Source organism: Oxyura jamaicensis, chromosome 3 (assembly GCF_011077185.1).
Source record: "Oxyura jamaicensis isolate SHBP4307 breed ruddy duck chromosome 3, BPBGC_Ojam_1.0, whole genome shotgun sequence".
NCBI classification, from domain to species: domain Eukaryota; kingdom Metazoa; phylum Chordata; class Aves; order Anseriformes; family Anatidae; genus Oxyura; species Oxyura jamaicensis.
The window spans coordinates 71,422,377-71,438,273 of NC_048895.1; the positions used below are offsets into that span (position 1 = coordinate 71,422,377).

Here is a 15,897-nt window from a genome sequence, read left to right on the forward strand (position 1 = left end):
AATGGATTGTGAAACGGACTGTAAAATAAACATCTAATGTAAACATCGAAAATGTGGTGGTTTGTTTTTTCTGTCTGGGAGCCCAAGTCCAGTCCAAGTTACTGGCTGGCTGTGCTGCTTCTTTCTCCAGCCCTGGGTTTTCTGATAAGCAATTGCTCACCCAAAGTCGCCTCTCCTGCTCCACCATGCCTTCCCCATCCCAGCCCTGTCTTTTTGGTCGGTGGGGCTTTCCCGCTCAGAGTGTCTTCTGATCCAGCGCATCAGACCCTTCACCATGAAAAAGAACCCTACAGGGCAGAGGATCTTCTCCGAGTTTCGAGTCTCACCAGAAACAGGAGTAAATGACTTCTGTTTGTGGCAAGACATGTCTGGAGAATGAATCAGGACAATGTGCAGCTTCTCTGGGGGCAAAGGGAGACACTCGAAAGCAGGAGGAAACCAAACACCCCCAGGCTGCTCAGCAGGCAGTTGGGTCATGTCAATATCTCTCTGGGGTCCAGGGCAAACCCTGGCTCATGTGCTCATGTGTCAACAAATGGGGACAACATTGCTCAATGCCTGCTATGCTCAGCCCAGGGGAAGAGATAACAATTTGCTACTGTACATAGAGACCTCTGCCTCAGGTAGGAAAGGGCAGAAGCCTCTGCACTTTTTTTTTTTTTTTTTTTTTTTTTTTTTTGGTTTGGCTTATTTTTAAAGCTTTTTAACTCTTTGAGGGAAGTCATAGAGCGTAAGATTAGACAGGACCTCAGGATCCAGCATATCTCCAGTTCTGAGGCAAGACCAAGGAAAATCCAGGCAAATGTTTGTCTCCCAAAAACATTCTTAATGAAGAAGAGTCCACACCTCTAGGAAAGGTGTTAACTACCCACCTAGCTAGGAGAACATAAGCTACATTTGCTGCAAATGAAACACAGTTATATGTCCTCTCCTTAGTGAGCAGGAAGTGGTTTTTTTGTTTGTTTGTTTCTTTTTTTTCTTTCAGTCATCTACTAAATAAAGGGAAGCTGGTGTCCCCTCTCAACCTGTTCTAACATATGACTGGCCTTTTCTCATATGTCCCCATTTGCTCTGTCTCCCCTCATTCTTGCTACTTTTCTTCAGAGTGGCTCCAGTGCCCAGGGCTGCTACAACACGACAGCAGTAGCTTGGGTATTTCTAGCTCATGAGTGCCCACAAAACCTTTTTTACAGTGTGGCTGTTAGTGTCCCATGTGGCATAAATGTAACTGATTTCTCCTTCCTTGGCACAGTGCTGTAAACTTTTGTCTACAAAAGTTAATCTTGTTGATTTTCTCTCCCCGTTCCTCAAGGTCACTTAGAGCTTGCTGAAGCAAAGGTTCAGGGAAGCCTTGCAGCGTGGTGTCTCCTGCAGCCTTTGCGAGCGTATATCCTGTCCCATCAGCCTAAGCCACCACTGAAAACTGCTGAAGAGAACTGGGACAGGGCCAGAGGTCCCCTGAAATGCCTGTGATGCAAGGAGGGAGATACTCATCACCCCCCTGCGAGACCATGCTTGTGGGATGACTGTGCACCCACGCAGGGGAGAGCTTCTCCGAAACTATGGAACAAAGCCTTCTCCCAGGTGGTTATGTGGAGACACGTGGCAGTACCCCCTGTTCTGTGTGTAGGCCCTTCTTAGGGTGTGCAGCACGTGTCCTGCAGCTGCCGGGACAGCGACACACCAGCAGACAGAGGCTGTGGCCAGTTTTCGGTCTTCCAGTCCCCCACAGCCATGGGAATCCAGTTGGGTAGAGCAGGCCTCATGGGGACACATGTGGCAGGAGATTAGGCCCACAGGAGAAGGATGGCATGGGTGGGAGGGGAGATAACATGCAGTGTCCTGCTTTGGGAATTCACATGTGAGAGCCGATAGCTGATGAAGTGTCTCGATGGAGAACTGGTTTCCACCTCTAAGATGTGGCCAAAAGCCATCCCTGTGGAATATGACAGGGAAGTCCCCATGGGAAAGGGTCTTATAGGTGATGGCAGTTTCCCAGCAGAGGAGCTGGCATCCCTCAGTGCACTGCTGAACGGGGAGGAGGACATGATGCTGGAGATACCTGATTTCATTTGGGGGAAGCTATCCACCTTCCCTACTGGGTTCACACTTTCAACTTTGACCACAGCTTGACTGCATGTCGAGGTCCGTACATAAGCACTGTGTGAGGAAGCTGAGCACACACAGTATGGGCACCAGGAGCTATGCTTCCATAGAGGCTTTGGTCACTGAATACCATCCCATGAGCAGGGTTCAAGGATCCCCAGGGTTTGTACCAGGGCCGCCATCGGCTGTGGCAGCTGCAGTGGGGTGTGGGTGGCCGTACGCTTTCTGTGTGCAGCACGGCCCCGGCCTTGGGTACACCAAGTTTGGGAGTAAAGTGCTTAAGTGACAGGGTGCTTGAGCAGTTTGGCATAATGAGGGTTTCAGTTGAGAGGGGTCAGAAGAATGAATTTTTACTTTAGCCATTTCTGAATGAATCTTCTTTGTTTGGACCCTCCACCTTTACTATCCTTGGACAGTTTGCACATAAGTGATGTGTGAGACAAGGCTAGACCAAAAAGAAGTGTGTGTGTGTGTACAGATATGTTAGACAAGTCACCTTTAGCTGGTCTTTCCTCAACCACGAGCTCATCCAGTCTGCCTGTATGATAAATCTGACCTTCAGGTTTGTCTTGAAATGCTGAACACGCATCTACAGAGGACTGTCAATTACAGTGGAAATGGAACAGATAAGATTTTTGTTCACTTACAGATGAGGTGATCAGCATGAAACATTCAAATTCTCTTAACCTTCAAGAGAAGTTAGCAGATTTTTGACTGGCTCAAATAAAGGGAACCAGAGGTTGCCAACTTTATTTAAGGGATTACAAACCAGGGTCACAAATGCCAGCCCTGCCAGAGGGCTGGCAGCGTGGCCTTATTCTGGGCTGCATCTAGGCTGCACAAAGGTACTTTACAACACCCATTTCTCACAGAAAGGCCCAGCAGAGCATGTACAAAGAGAGACACTTTTAAAAGGTGAGAGGCATTCATTTTTCCCATTCCTTTGGCTGTAGAGGCTTGCTCTGAAGTAGTGTACTCTTGTCGGTTTGAGCAGCCATACCTGGTAAGAGGGCCACAAACCATTTTCACTCACACTCAGCTCCACATCTCCTGACCTTAGCAGACCTTTGAATATAGCCAACAGTTTATATTGGCTGAAGACTTGCTATTCTGTGCAAAATAACACTTACAGTTTAGCATATATTTAAAAAAAGGTGGCTGGTGTAGCTGGGCAAGCAAACTCTGTCTTCAGACTCAGACATAGTTTTCAGCAGCAAAAAAAGATTGCTTCTTGCCAGCATAGCTGGAATGAAGTGAGTTGTACAGGCAAACAGCTCCTGCCAGCCAACTGTGTCTGCACTGGGATTCTTGCTTGTATAAAAACATCATTAAAAATAATCATACCCATAACTGACATTACTGTGCCCACAAACATTTTAATATCTGGCCTTAGAAAACCAGAGAATGTAAAAAAAAGTCAGAGAAAAAAAAAAATCTCTTCAAAGAAAGACTTCTGGAGATCAGAGGTTAGGAAGACCATTTCTGACAGCAGCAGGAAACCCTGGTGACTTCAGACATAGATTGAATAATGCTTGAAGGGCACAAAGGAGCGTTTCAGGTGCCCCCATGGCAACATATGACTTAAAGGATTACATTTTATGGGGCCTTTTCCATGCATTGCCTTATTTGACATTCCTGTCTTCTCACATCTCTTGCAATTTTCTCTACACATACAAAAATGTCCACTATTAAGCGTATTCCATGACGCAGGCCAGGTAGGAGCAGACAACCCATGCATTTGTGAGGGAGAACCGAACTGTGAGAGACTCTTGCTAACAGCAACATCATGTCATCTCCCCTAAGGCCCTTTCTCAGAAAGGGAACAAAGCTTTAGCAAGGTAAGGTGAAGAAACTTCAGAAAAGCAAAGATATTCAGGAAGGAGCTTTCAGAGTTTGGAAACGCAGCAGCAAAATCTCAGCCAGGTCCCCCAGGGCCCAGCAATTCAGGGCACTTTCTGCAGATGAATTATCACCTATGTGTCCTCTAGTGAAAAACAGAGTGAAATGAAACAGGGTGAAATTACCTTAAAATGCTAGCTGCAGATGAGCTGGAGAAAAGGGAGGGAGGCTTTGTGTCTACATGTATTAGCTGCTCTAGGGCAACTTCCCCAAAACTGCTGCAGTAAGCCAGTTTGCACGGACCCCTTGGTGAAGACAAGGCGATCCTGCCTTACCCTGACTGCAGAGCAACCACAACTCAGTTACAAAGTGAGGACACTCACGTATCCACACCTGACCTTCCCCCTTCCTACCTTGTTCTAGCTAGAGTCCCAGATGCAGAAGCTTCAGAGCAGACACGTGAAGGTAGCTGCCTTCCTCAGGAGGAGACTGGGATACCTCCTAGCTCTGAAGGACGCTGTAATTTTAAAACCACTCAGGCACAGTAGAGTTTTGACTTAAATTGTGGCTTTTCCATAGGAGTCTACCAGGCTGAGTGACAGTGCATAGCAGAAACTTCTGTATAAATGAGACGGCATTGCTATAATTTTTTCTTAATGGATGCACACTGAGGCTGATAACCCAGTTTGATATTGCAAGTATGACTCTCAAGAGTAGTGCAAATGACAATGGGTTTCATTTAATGAATAAAATGATTACTTTTTTTAAAAAAAATAGCATTTCATGTCTTACAAATTGCTTCCAAGTACTGACTTTTCTCCAGGACATTCATCCATAAACTAGTTATGGTATACAAGCCTGGATAGCCTTAAAATAGAGGAGCCTATAGAGATTTAAAATAAAGTGCTGGTAAAATATGCTCTTTTTTTGACTGAAAAAAAAACAAATGCAACATGAGAGGCTGCATAGATATAATCCTCTTGTTCATAGTGGAGGCTTGGAAAGGCTGGACCTTGGTCTCCTGGATGGAAGGGTGCCAAGAACAGCAGCCCTCTGAGGTGGCCTGGCCAGTCAAGGCCCCCAGAACTGGTCCTCCAGTGGCAGCCCTGGGTTCAGGCTCCCTTTCTCCATCTCCCACCACCAGCAGTGCTGCCTGGTGTGTTGGGGTGCTTCATGCCACAGGACAGCGCTGTCAGACACAGACAAGGGGATGCCCAAGTTGCATGCCTATGGTAGATGACCTCAGGTTTTGCAAGAACCTCCAGCCCATGAAGACCACACTGCCTTGTCCCATGGCGGCCAAGGTCCCCCATATGGGAGGTGCTGCTTTAAAATTACTTTCCCCCTGGGGGTGGAAGCATAAAAAGTTGTTCTTTAGTTTGTTGCCCATTAGGAGCTGCATGAAGCTGTAAGGAAACTCCGCGATGAAGGGGCTCTGGAGGCCCTGCTTCTCCCAGGCAAGTCGGCATCCGACCTATGCACCAAAGGAGGCCAAGTCCTCAAAGGAGCCGTGGGATCCCTGAACCCCATCTTTCTGAGCAGAGGAGTTGTTTGTTTGAGAGCTCCCATCCCTCACCTGTGTGCTCAGCCCTTTGTGGGAAAGGCAGCACTTGGGAAGGAATTTCCTTGCACTTTGAGAACAACCAAAATTTTAAGGTGTCACCTAGAAAAGAGGGAGAGCTCAAGGGGGAACCACCTGATCTGACTCATTTTCATTTTGGAAGCTGAAAAGACTTTTGTGAGATGACTTCTATTTTTATTATTTTTCCCCCCATTTCATTAGGTGTCATTCACAGGATATAGATATCGTTAAACCTGCACATCGTTTAGGCCAATTTCTACTTCTGAATCAAGACATTTTATCTTGTTTTCCAAATTAAATCTTTTCCTTGGTATGTCATCAAAGCATCAAATAATACAAACAGGAGACGCTTTGTTCTATAACGTAAATGTTGTGGCACATGCAAAACTACGGGTGTCATTAGTATGAAAAGAAAATCCAAATGCAAAAAGAAAAAAAATCCAGAACAAAGTTCCAGAATTTTATCAGACAATTGCAAAGTTTTCTAAAGATTTAAATAATAGTAAGAGAAACGCACTTAACTTTTTTTTTTTTTTTTCCTTCTAATGGAATTTTCTGTTTCATTTTTACATGATAATAGCATTTTCATCCAAAAAAAAAGAAAAAGAAAAAGAAAAAAAAAAAAAAGAAAAAAGAAAAAAAAAATGCCACAGGCAGAGCGAGTGGGAAAAAAGCTTTATGGGCTGGGTAGGGCAAACAGAGAAGTGATGAGGCACCACAGAAGTCACTGGTGGTGGGATGACTCTGTGTGCCAGGCGGAGATATCTGAATATATGCTTCATCTGGCTTGGGTTCTGCTTGGCCCAAGAAGTCCTCCTTTTGAAAAGCGAGATACCAGTCACCGCGACTGCATCAGAAAAAAAAGAGGCAGACTCCCAGATTTGCTTATCTCAAGCTTCTTGAAAGCACCCCTAGCTTCCTTGGCAGCAGTAGCCAAACAATAGCTGTAAAACCTTTTCCGTGGTCTGGTCTAACTAGCGACTCAGCACATGCGGTGGGGAGCTCCCAAAATAGCTCTGGGTTGCCTCACCAGTCTCGGCAGCAGCTCGAAAGGCCTTTTGTCTTCTGGGACTTGGAGAACTCTAAGATGTTTGGGCTTATTTTGAAAGTATTCTGAAAGATAAAGATGATATATTTCAAGGCCGGGTGAACCGCAGGTCACCGTGAAGACATTGCACAACACAACCGAGTAGGCTTAGTGCAGAACTTTTATGGGATTTGGTTGGATTTTAGTTGCTGCTGCCCCGACCTAAATTCGGGTCGAAGCCGAGGCTCCTCCACGTTGGCACCTCACTGGGCTGAGGGCTCTCACTGATTGTCCCAAATGCCCAGGGAGCAATACCAAGGATTAGGAGGACCAGAGTTGGAGGAGCCTTTGGAAAACGCAGCAAAATAGATCAATTTTCTGGGAGATAATGCACAATTCATCCCAGTAAACAGCTATTTTCTGAATGTGTCTTATAATACTTCAAGCTAGCCTTATCCAGGCTGCTTTTGTGCTGCAGCACTTCACAGCAAGCTCCCGTGAGCCTTGCATGGACAAGGCAGCCGTCGCACCCCCCAGCACCATCGTAACCCCTCCCTGCTGCACGAAAAGGCTCCTCTTTCTTGGAACCATCGTTTGCTTTTGAAAAGCGACTCCAGAAAACATATACATCTGTGGCTTCCCGTCAGGGCGGGAGAGCAACTTCTGCCGACACGTCTCATGTTTCTCGGCACGCTCTCCTGCGCCTCGGCCAGAGCCGTCGATACAACTTTCTGCTGAGTCAGGCTGCTGGTTTTCTTATCCCAAATCCCAAATGGGTGGTTTCAAGTACTCCAGACATTTTTCAAACACAGTTTGAAAGCCAGCCAAGCCCAGGGGGATGCAACTCTTCTGGCTGGGTTACAGTCAGGCTGGTTTTCTCCCGGGAAGTGCGAGCTGGGCTGCAGCAGCAGGGTGCGACGTTGGGAGGATTTTCTCCATCAGGCGAGAGAGTAGGGTTTGGTGTCACCACCCTCACCCGGCACCCTCGCTGCTCTGCTGCCCTTCAGCCCTTCATAGAGGGGCACTGAGCCTGGTCGCCCACCCAACGTCCCGGGGAGAGTCCCCTTGTGCAGCACCTGGGACATGCAGTTTTATTAACTCCGTGTTGCACGTTGCCTACAGCCAAAGGGACATGAAGTCACGGGCAAACCTCTTGGAGATGCCTCTGCAGAGCCACAGGACCTTGTGCAGCCCCATGCCTGGTGGCCCCTGCCACTGCCGGTGTCCCCTCCCAGCCCCTCTTCCAGGTTCCAGATGCCCAGGACAACAAAAGAGAGCGAAGGCGATTGTGCAATGTAGAGATCCATTATGCTTTATTTACATGCGTCACCATCTCTTTTACAAACTAGATTACAATTTAAAATGGAATACACAAGGCAATATCTACTAACACCAAGTGGAGTAAGCACTGCGTCTCTACTTCGTCTGGAACGGGGCAGGATTTGCTCCAAAACAAACTTCCTTCCGATCTCTGTGTAGTAAGGTAGTATATTCATCCAGGGCAGCATCTTTTTTTTTTTTAATCTTTTAATTATTATTATTTTATAAAATCCTCAGTAAGACTGCAACATGAGAGTGTCTGCTTTCAAATGAAAGTACAAGATAGCCCAAATGAAAAGTATAAACTGTTCAGCTCTTCGGTATGTAAAGACGGCCATGCACGCTAAGGCTGTGGATTTCATATTCTTCCAATTTACATGGCTTGAAACAAAAACAGATAAAACAGTTTTACAGATACTGTATACATATTTTTTCCAATCATGCAACTTTTTTTAAAAAAAGTTAAACATGTGAAGCCAAATGTACAATCCATTTTTCCAACCCATAGTAACGAAATGTATCTGGTCCCCCTTCGCTTCTGTTGGCAATGCCTAATGTATATCGTGTACTAAAAACAATTACAGGACACTGATTGCCAAGCAATGACATCATTCGAGAGAAATACATGACCTAGAAGGTTAACTTTTTGAAGCAGTGGCACAAAGATTGCTGGAGTTAAGCCGTGGCCAACTATCCAATTGTTCTCATGAGAAAGAAAAAAATTACAAAATTATTAAATAACCCCCCAAAACTGTGACTAGGAAACTGCGTAAATGCCACCTTAGACCTTCTGTTTAGACAGAGTGTTCAAATGACTCCTGTGTAATTTTCTGGGCCGTTATCTGTTTTACGTGGTTTCAGCAGGAAAACTATGCGGGAGAATGTTCAAAAACTCAAAGGCCAAAGTTTTCAGAAGGTGTTTTCCCCAAATTAGCAATTTTTATCTGCATTTTGACACCTAGACGAGTGACCCTTTGAATTTAGTAAGATGCATTTATTTGCTCGGCACCTCTGGAGGCGAGGGTGAGTTTTAGGCACCTCAGCATGCGGACGGGGCGGCCCTAGGGGCAGCAGGCACCTCTGCTCAGTTTGAGGTGCGACAGCCCCATGACACCACGTCCAAGCCCCAGACTTGTGATGCCTGACATGAGGCACTTCAGTCTGAAAATTTTGGCCACAAAAACGAGCAGCAGAAACCAAACCAAGCTGAAGAGGCTGTCCAAGACCGTTCCTCTTCAGGGGGTGCTGGGATAGTCTCCAGGGTAGGGGCGCGATGTGTCCTAGACATGCCAATGGAAATGCTCTCCTTGACACTGCTGGGAGGTAGGCTCAGCTTTCAGCTGCTGATGCTGGGTTATTTCAGACTAAGGGGCCTTCCTCTGCATTTGACCAGAACTGCAGCTGTACCAAGAAACAGAATTAATGATGGGTTTTTGTCATGTTGGCCACCATGTCAATACTCATGCTGCCAGCGACCTGGTGGTGGCCTTTGGGCAGGCACCCGGGTCTCACTGGGGACATTGCTGTGCAGGGATGCATGCTGAGTCCTAAGGAGCTGCTGAGGGAGCTCTGCCTGCGTCCGAATCCACAGGGCATGGGGAGAATCCCAGCCCAGGGCTGCAGCCACGGGGCAGCCTTGGGAAGGACCACCGGAGGACAGGCCTTTGGCGTGCACTCACAATTTGGGGTGTACCAGGAAGCTGACGGCTAACGCTGCAGGCTCAGAGCAGGGGAGGCTCACAGGGAAGCTCTCGACTGACTTCGATAAGAGGTGCCTGCAGCTGGACTCTGATAAGTGAAGTGACCCCAGGCCTGGTGACCGCCGTGCCATGCCAGCACCTGGGCAGCTGGTACTGACCAACCTCCTCGAATGATGAGATGGGCAGTGAGCATCAGCTACCTCCCGTGAATTTAATCACCTCGTCCCCATGCTGACAAATAGACCACCTTAGGGTGAAAAAAAAGTTTCTTTTTTTAAAAAAAAAAAGAAAAAGGGAGTGGTAAACCCTTGGCTGCTTGGAAGAGTTGATATGCTACGGGGCGACGATAACCACAACTGCACAGAGTTTACACAGTCATAACCGCAGGATGAAACCAAGAGGGGCGCCTGTACGAGAACAGCGTGGGCGTGAGGGGGGCCACGATACGGAACAAAACTTCCATCACACGGGGAGCTGTTATTTCACCAACATCACCTCAGGGACCTGGGAAGTGAGGAGCGAGGGAGGGCCCACGAGCGCTGGCGTGGGTGTGCATGACTGTGCGTGTGCGTGTGCGGTGGCAGTGGCGCGAGGGAGTCACTCCACATTGCATGGTACACGGACCGGTGGCAGCTCATGCACTGAAACTTTGGGTTAAAATGCTAGTTGGTTTTCCTAACATCCATGCATAATGATCCATTTCTGTACATAATAAAATATATTTATATATTTATATGCATAATGCCTTTATGCAAAGAAAAAAAACAAAATGTCATATATCGCTTTGGAGAATTATGTATACACTGTCCTATTCAGAACGTCTTCATACCAAGTTCTTATGTACCATTGGTGTTTTCCCCTCTTTTTTTGTATCCCTCCCCCCCAAGATACTAATAAAAAGTAATCAAACTTTCCAGATTATAGAGAGGATCTATACAGCACCATACCTTTTATTCATTATTATTAATTATTATTCATTTTACAAAAGAAAAATCTTAAGAAGCAAAATATATAAAACTGCCTTGTCTTTCAGTGTCATTTATCCTGTTACAATCTATGCTCGTATGAAAAGCCATTTGTGTATTGTCACCTTGCCATTCCCTCTCCTGCTTCTTCTTCCACAATGGGTTAGACATGATGAGAAGGAAAAAAATCATCAAGGATATGTCAAAAAAAAAAAGGAAAAAAAAAAGGATCACTGATGCAATAACACACACTGCAATGACCTGTGCCTGAACGCCCGGCGTCGCCGCTGCGAGTGACTTGCTGATGCACTGCCCATTTGCTCCCCTTTCCTGCGAAGCAGCGTTTCCCTTAATTTTCACTTCTCCAGATGGATCCCTGCAGGTGGTTACTCTCAACACATCTGGCAGCAGAGGGGCAGCTCAGCCTAAAACTTCTAATGTATAGCAGGTGGGGAGCCTGCTCTGGTGGGCAGCGAGCGGGGTCCTGCGGCCACGGAGGTGAGGGCAGCGGCACCCGCGGTCAGTCCGTCCTGTCCTCGCCAGCACCAGCCGGGAGGTTTCCCTCGCTGGTTTTCCATCGCTTCGCCATCAGCCCTGGCTCGATGCTTACGGAACACGGGGGCGTACCATGAAGTTTAAGGAAAGAATAAGAAAGAAAAGAAACAAACCAACCCAACGGGCAAACAGACCACACGAAATCGCATCCCTCTGGAATTCGGTCGGTCGGTTGGCATAATGGATGCTGTATATTCGGAAAGCCCTGGCATCTGAGCCGTGGTGGTGGGTTATGATCATTTCCTCGAGCATAAGCAGTGTTTCAGATTCCCCAGGGAGAGAAAGCAAAAATGGTCAAAAAATCTAAGGAAATCAAACTGGAGGTTGAGGGGAGGAGAGTGAGCAGACATGAAAAACCTCCAAAAAAAAAGCCAACTTAAAACATCCCATAAACCATTAATATATTGAAACACCACATACTCATTGACAAGTAACTACTGTAAAGGCTACACAGTGTGTTCTCAACAGGATGGTGCTGAACATTGTCTCCACAGCAGGTGCTTGGCCATCCCAGAAAAGGAAGATTTTGCATACTTCAGAATGAGTTCAATTCCAAAAAAAAAAGAAGAGAGAAAAAAAAAAAATGAGGATCTTCACTCAGGTGTGGGGCCTATTAACAGTCTGCTTCGTTAGGAAAATAATGCAGGGTTCACGAAGGTCGTAAGCTGTAAACAGTATCACTGTCCACTTGCTGACAGCAGATTTGGCAAAGGGTTCTCTCTCTACATCTCGTGTCAGTTTGAGGGCCTGGAGAGGAAGAAAAAGAAAAGAGTGAGATTGCTATGTGTAGGAAAAAACAGCCCACAAAACAACAACAAAAAGCCACCCGAGTAAACCTCCAAACCCAATGACAGTTTGCACTGATAAGCAATTTTGATTTGTTTGCATCCAGAAGCTTCAACCTAGAGCAAAGGGGTGAGTTAAACTGTTACCCCTTGTGAAAATGCTTCTCTCTCACCATGGTTTGAGTGCTTCTTTACAGGCTTAGCTGCTCCTGAGCATGAAAGAAGAGACCCTTCCTTGAAATAAAAGCAATAACCAAGTGTTATTTCACAGGAACCCAGTAGATTGTCTCCTTGTTAAGCATATCTCCAGGTGAAACACAGAAGGATGTTCCTGGAGATGCTCCTGGAGAGATGTTTCACGATCACCCTGCCTCATCACCACCAAGAGGCGGACACATCTGTCGGTGTTTGACACCGGGCACCAGCCCTGACCTACAGCCGAAGGAGGTTGTTTGAAGGAGGCAGCAAGGAACCACAGGTTTGTTAAGCCCTCCATTCTCCTTCACAGTACAGCACACCATGACAGACAGGCACGACTCGGCTTTAAAAATGTGGTTAGGGCAGGTAAATCACTGAAAACACGGGAACATTTCAACATGCACAGGGGACAAGTTTCAAAGGTAAGCAGTGGCTTAAGGATACCCTACCAAGCAGGGTTTTGAAAAGTATGTACGTTTAAACATTCCCGTGAAATCCTTCCACATTTTCAGAAATCCTACTTGGTAGCCATCCACAGTGCTTGGTACATAACTCCTCCTTAATATCTGGCTCAAGTGGCTTCTGAAGCTGGGGCCTAGTCCCCAACACCACCCAAAGCCTTTTGAGGGCCTTCCCTGTGATGAATGACCGGTGGTTTTTTATACAGTGCAAGAATGAGGGGACACTTGCTGAAGCAATCCAAGTTGATTACAGGAATGTTTTTACTCTCTGAAATGCCTGGTATCAGCCACCTTCAGGAACATGTAGGGGCACTGCTGGCCTGATCTGGCAGAGCAGCTCCTGCAAGGGAAATCACCCGACAGGGTATCGTCAGATGACTCCATTACTGCTCAGACTGTCCCGAGGATCCTCCTTTTTGAGGTGCCAGGCACTGATCCTACGATAACATTTTATTAAAATGACCTCTTCTGATAATGCTAAATGATTGATGGGAATTTAATCATTTTGTCTGATGGTTATTAGAGCAACAGGGCGACAGCTGCTCCCCGCGCCATTAAGGGAGAACTTCATTCAGAGTGGCTTAGGGAGCAGACAGATTGTGCCTTTCACCCAAACAAAATTTGGCTTTAGCCTTAATTACGTGCAGGGTTTTGGGGTAGACTGTTTTACAAATAAAGGGATTTCCGACTGGATCAACATATTGATTTCTTCGTTTCCAAAGAGTAAATTAATGTTAGCCCTTTGCTAATGTGACTGTCTGGCAACGGCTCCGTTTGGTAAGTGTGTCCCCATGGCCACAACAAGGTCACCACAAGTTCCCCAGACAGGCCCGGTAAGTCCCAGTATAACCAGTGGCCTGTCTGCAGAACAAACGAGTGCATCCCTTTGCAGGGAGGCTGGAAGCTGGTGGCTTCCCAAGGCCCAGGCTGCTCCGGAGGGAGGGCTTCAGCCTGGCCAGCCGGGCACGTCTCAGTCAGCACCCACGGGCTTAACCCGAATGTGTGAGAAGTCCTGCTGGCTCCAAATAGAGCCATTAATTACAAGGAAATAAGGACAGAAACTCCTGAGTAAGTACCAGAGCAGTGTTTAACATTTAAATTAAAAACGTATGTAAAATACAATGCTACGGAATGAGGTGACAAAGGAAAAAAAATGGAGGACAGGTGATCACAGGCAGGATTTGTGTAAGTGGCTCTGCCTGGTGTTTCTTCCTAGGAACACCGGTCCTCCAGACAGCGCAAACCTTCGTGGGACTGGGGCTTACCCAAGACAAACGCACGGAGGAGGTGAAAGCTGCTCATAGCAGAACTGAAACACACTCGATTTTCACGGTTCTGTTTATGCAGACTTTGCAGTTGGATTAAAAAATTGAAAGAAGTAGATCAAAGCCTTAACCCACATGCCTTTGAATTTCCCCGCTGCAGTCCGTAATAGACCCACACACTCTCACTTTCTGTCTGACCACAAAAAACCTCCGTCAACCCTGAGTTAGGTGCCTGCTAGTTCACAGCACTGAAAACCATGCCAAGCAGGGAAGCAAACACTCTGGCTACATCTTCGTGTAGCAGTGGTTCTCCACCACAACTGGCTCCAGGACCTCCAGCTGCCTCCTGAGCCACCACCAGGTTTTCTCCCATTCCCCAGGGCATTTGGGAAAGCTGTGTGTCAGCAAGGGAATCTCCTCGGGTGAGGCAGGACGATGCTGTCCTTTGCGGGCAACAAGCCCCCACTTTGTTCTGTGTTCTGGCCTTTATTTACTCCTGGTGCCTCTTTTGGGGAAAAGAGCAGAAGCACGTGCATGGGAGTGACTGAATAAATACATGGAACAGAGGCAATGGGTAGATAGAAGAAAAGGGAAATCTAGCAGGGCTGGTGGGTTAGAGATCAGTGCTCAAAAGCAGTGCCATGGTGCAGTGGGTTTATGTGGCAAGGTTTTGGTAGCAGGGGGCCATAGGGGTGGCTTCTGTGAGAAGGATCTAGAAGCTGCCCCATGTTAGGTAAGGGCCCCACTGCTGACCAGAGCTGAGCCAATAAGTGATGTTGTTTGCGCCTCTGTGAGAGCAGATTTAAGACAAGGAAAAAAAATGCTGTGCCACACAGCAGCTGGGAGAGTGAGAGGAGTGAGGAACAGCCTTGCAGGCACCAAGGTCAGCGAAGAAGGAGGGGGAGAGGTGCTCCAGGCGCCGGAGCAGAAGTCCCCTGCGGCCTGTGGTGAGGACCATGGTAAAACAGGCTGTCCCCCTGCAGCCCATGGAGTACCACAGTGGAGCAGGTGGACCTGCACTGACAGAGACTGCAGCCTGTGAAGACCCCTGCCGGAGCAGATTCTGGACCGGACCTGTAGGTCATGGAGAGGAGACCACACAGGAGCAGGTGACCTGGCAGGAGCTGCTGCCCGTGGGGGACCCAGGTTGGAGCAGTTTGCTCCCAAGGGATGGACCCCGTGGTACGGGCCCGTATCTGGAGCAGTTCTGGAAGAGCTGCTGCCTGTGGGCAGCCCATGCCCGATCAGTTCAGCAAGGACTGCATCCCGTGGGAGGGACCCCACAGCACAGGGGACGAGAGTGACCAAGAAGGAGCGGTGGCGAAGAAGCGCTACAGACTGACCATAACCCCCACTCCCCCGTTCCCCTGCACCGCTCGGGGGGAGGAGGTGGAATAGGGTGGATGGGGGGGGGGAAGGTGCTTTTGGTTTCTTTCCTTTGTTTCTCACTTCTCTAGCTCGTTAGCAATAGGCAATAAATCTTACTATCTCCCTAAGCTGAATCTGTTTTGCCCATCACGATAATTACTGCACAATCTCCTCGTCCTCACCTCAACCCTTGAGCCCCTTTCATTATATTTTCTCCCCACTCTTCTTTGAGGAGGGAAGTGAGAGAGTGGTTGTGGTGGAGCTCGGCCACCCACCCGAGTAAAACCACCACACATGGCAGCAGCTGGGAGGTTGCCATGGCTAACTTACTGCAGCAAACCCATTCCCCTGGCTCCTACCTGCAGCACGGCCTCGTTCCCTGTGGATGGGGACAACTCCTAGAAAGGGGAAGGGCAATCCTTGACTACACTTCCTAAGACACACTCTAGAAAATTCACTTCTCCCTTAAAAAGCTCCTCAGCTCCTCTGCCAAACCTGAAACCCATTTTCAATCATCAGAGAATGGAAAGGAATTTTAGATTTTCTCCTGACGTGTTTTAGACTTTCTTTGCTCAGTCTTTTCTTAGCCTTTCTAAGAAAATGAAGATTTTCTTCTGAAGTGCAGTCACCACAACTGAGCTGACACCTGGGCTCTGCGACACGCAGGCACGCACTGAAAGCAGAGGCAATTCCACTCTGGTGTTTTGACCCCTTGGGTACAGAAGG

At 47.5% G+C, this 15,897-nt stretch overlaps 1 protein-coding gene across 1 annotated transcript in view; it reads right to left on the bottom strand.

The window, feature by feature from the left end:
* Window positions 1-9,852: 9,852 nt before the first annotated feature.
* Window positions 9,853-15,897, bottom strand: part of FOXO3 (forkhead box O3) — an 87,862-nt gene continuing 81,817 nt past the window's right edge. Inside the window, exon 4 of the mRNA XM_035320591.1 lies at window positions 9,853-11,841. The gene's annotated coding sequence lies outside the window, so the exon portion shown is untranslated. The remainder of the gene's footprint in view (window positions 11,842-15,897) is intronic.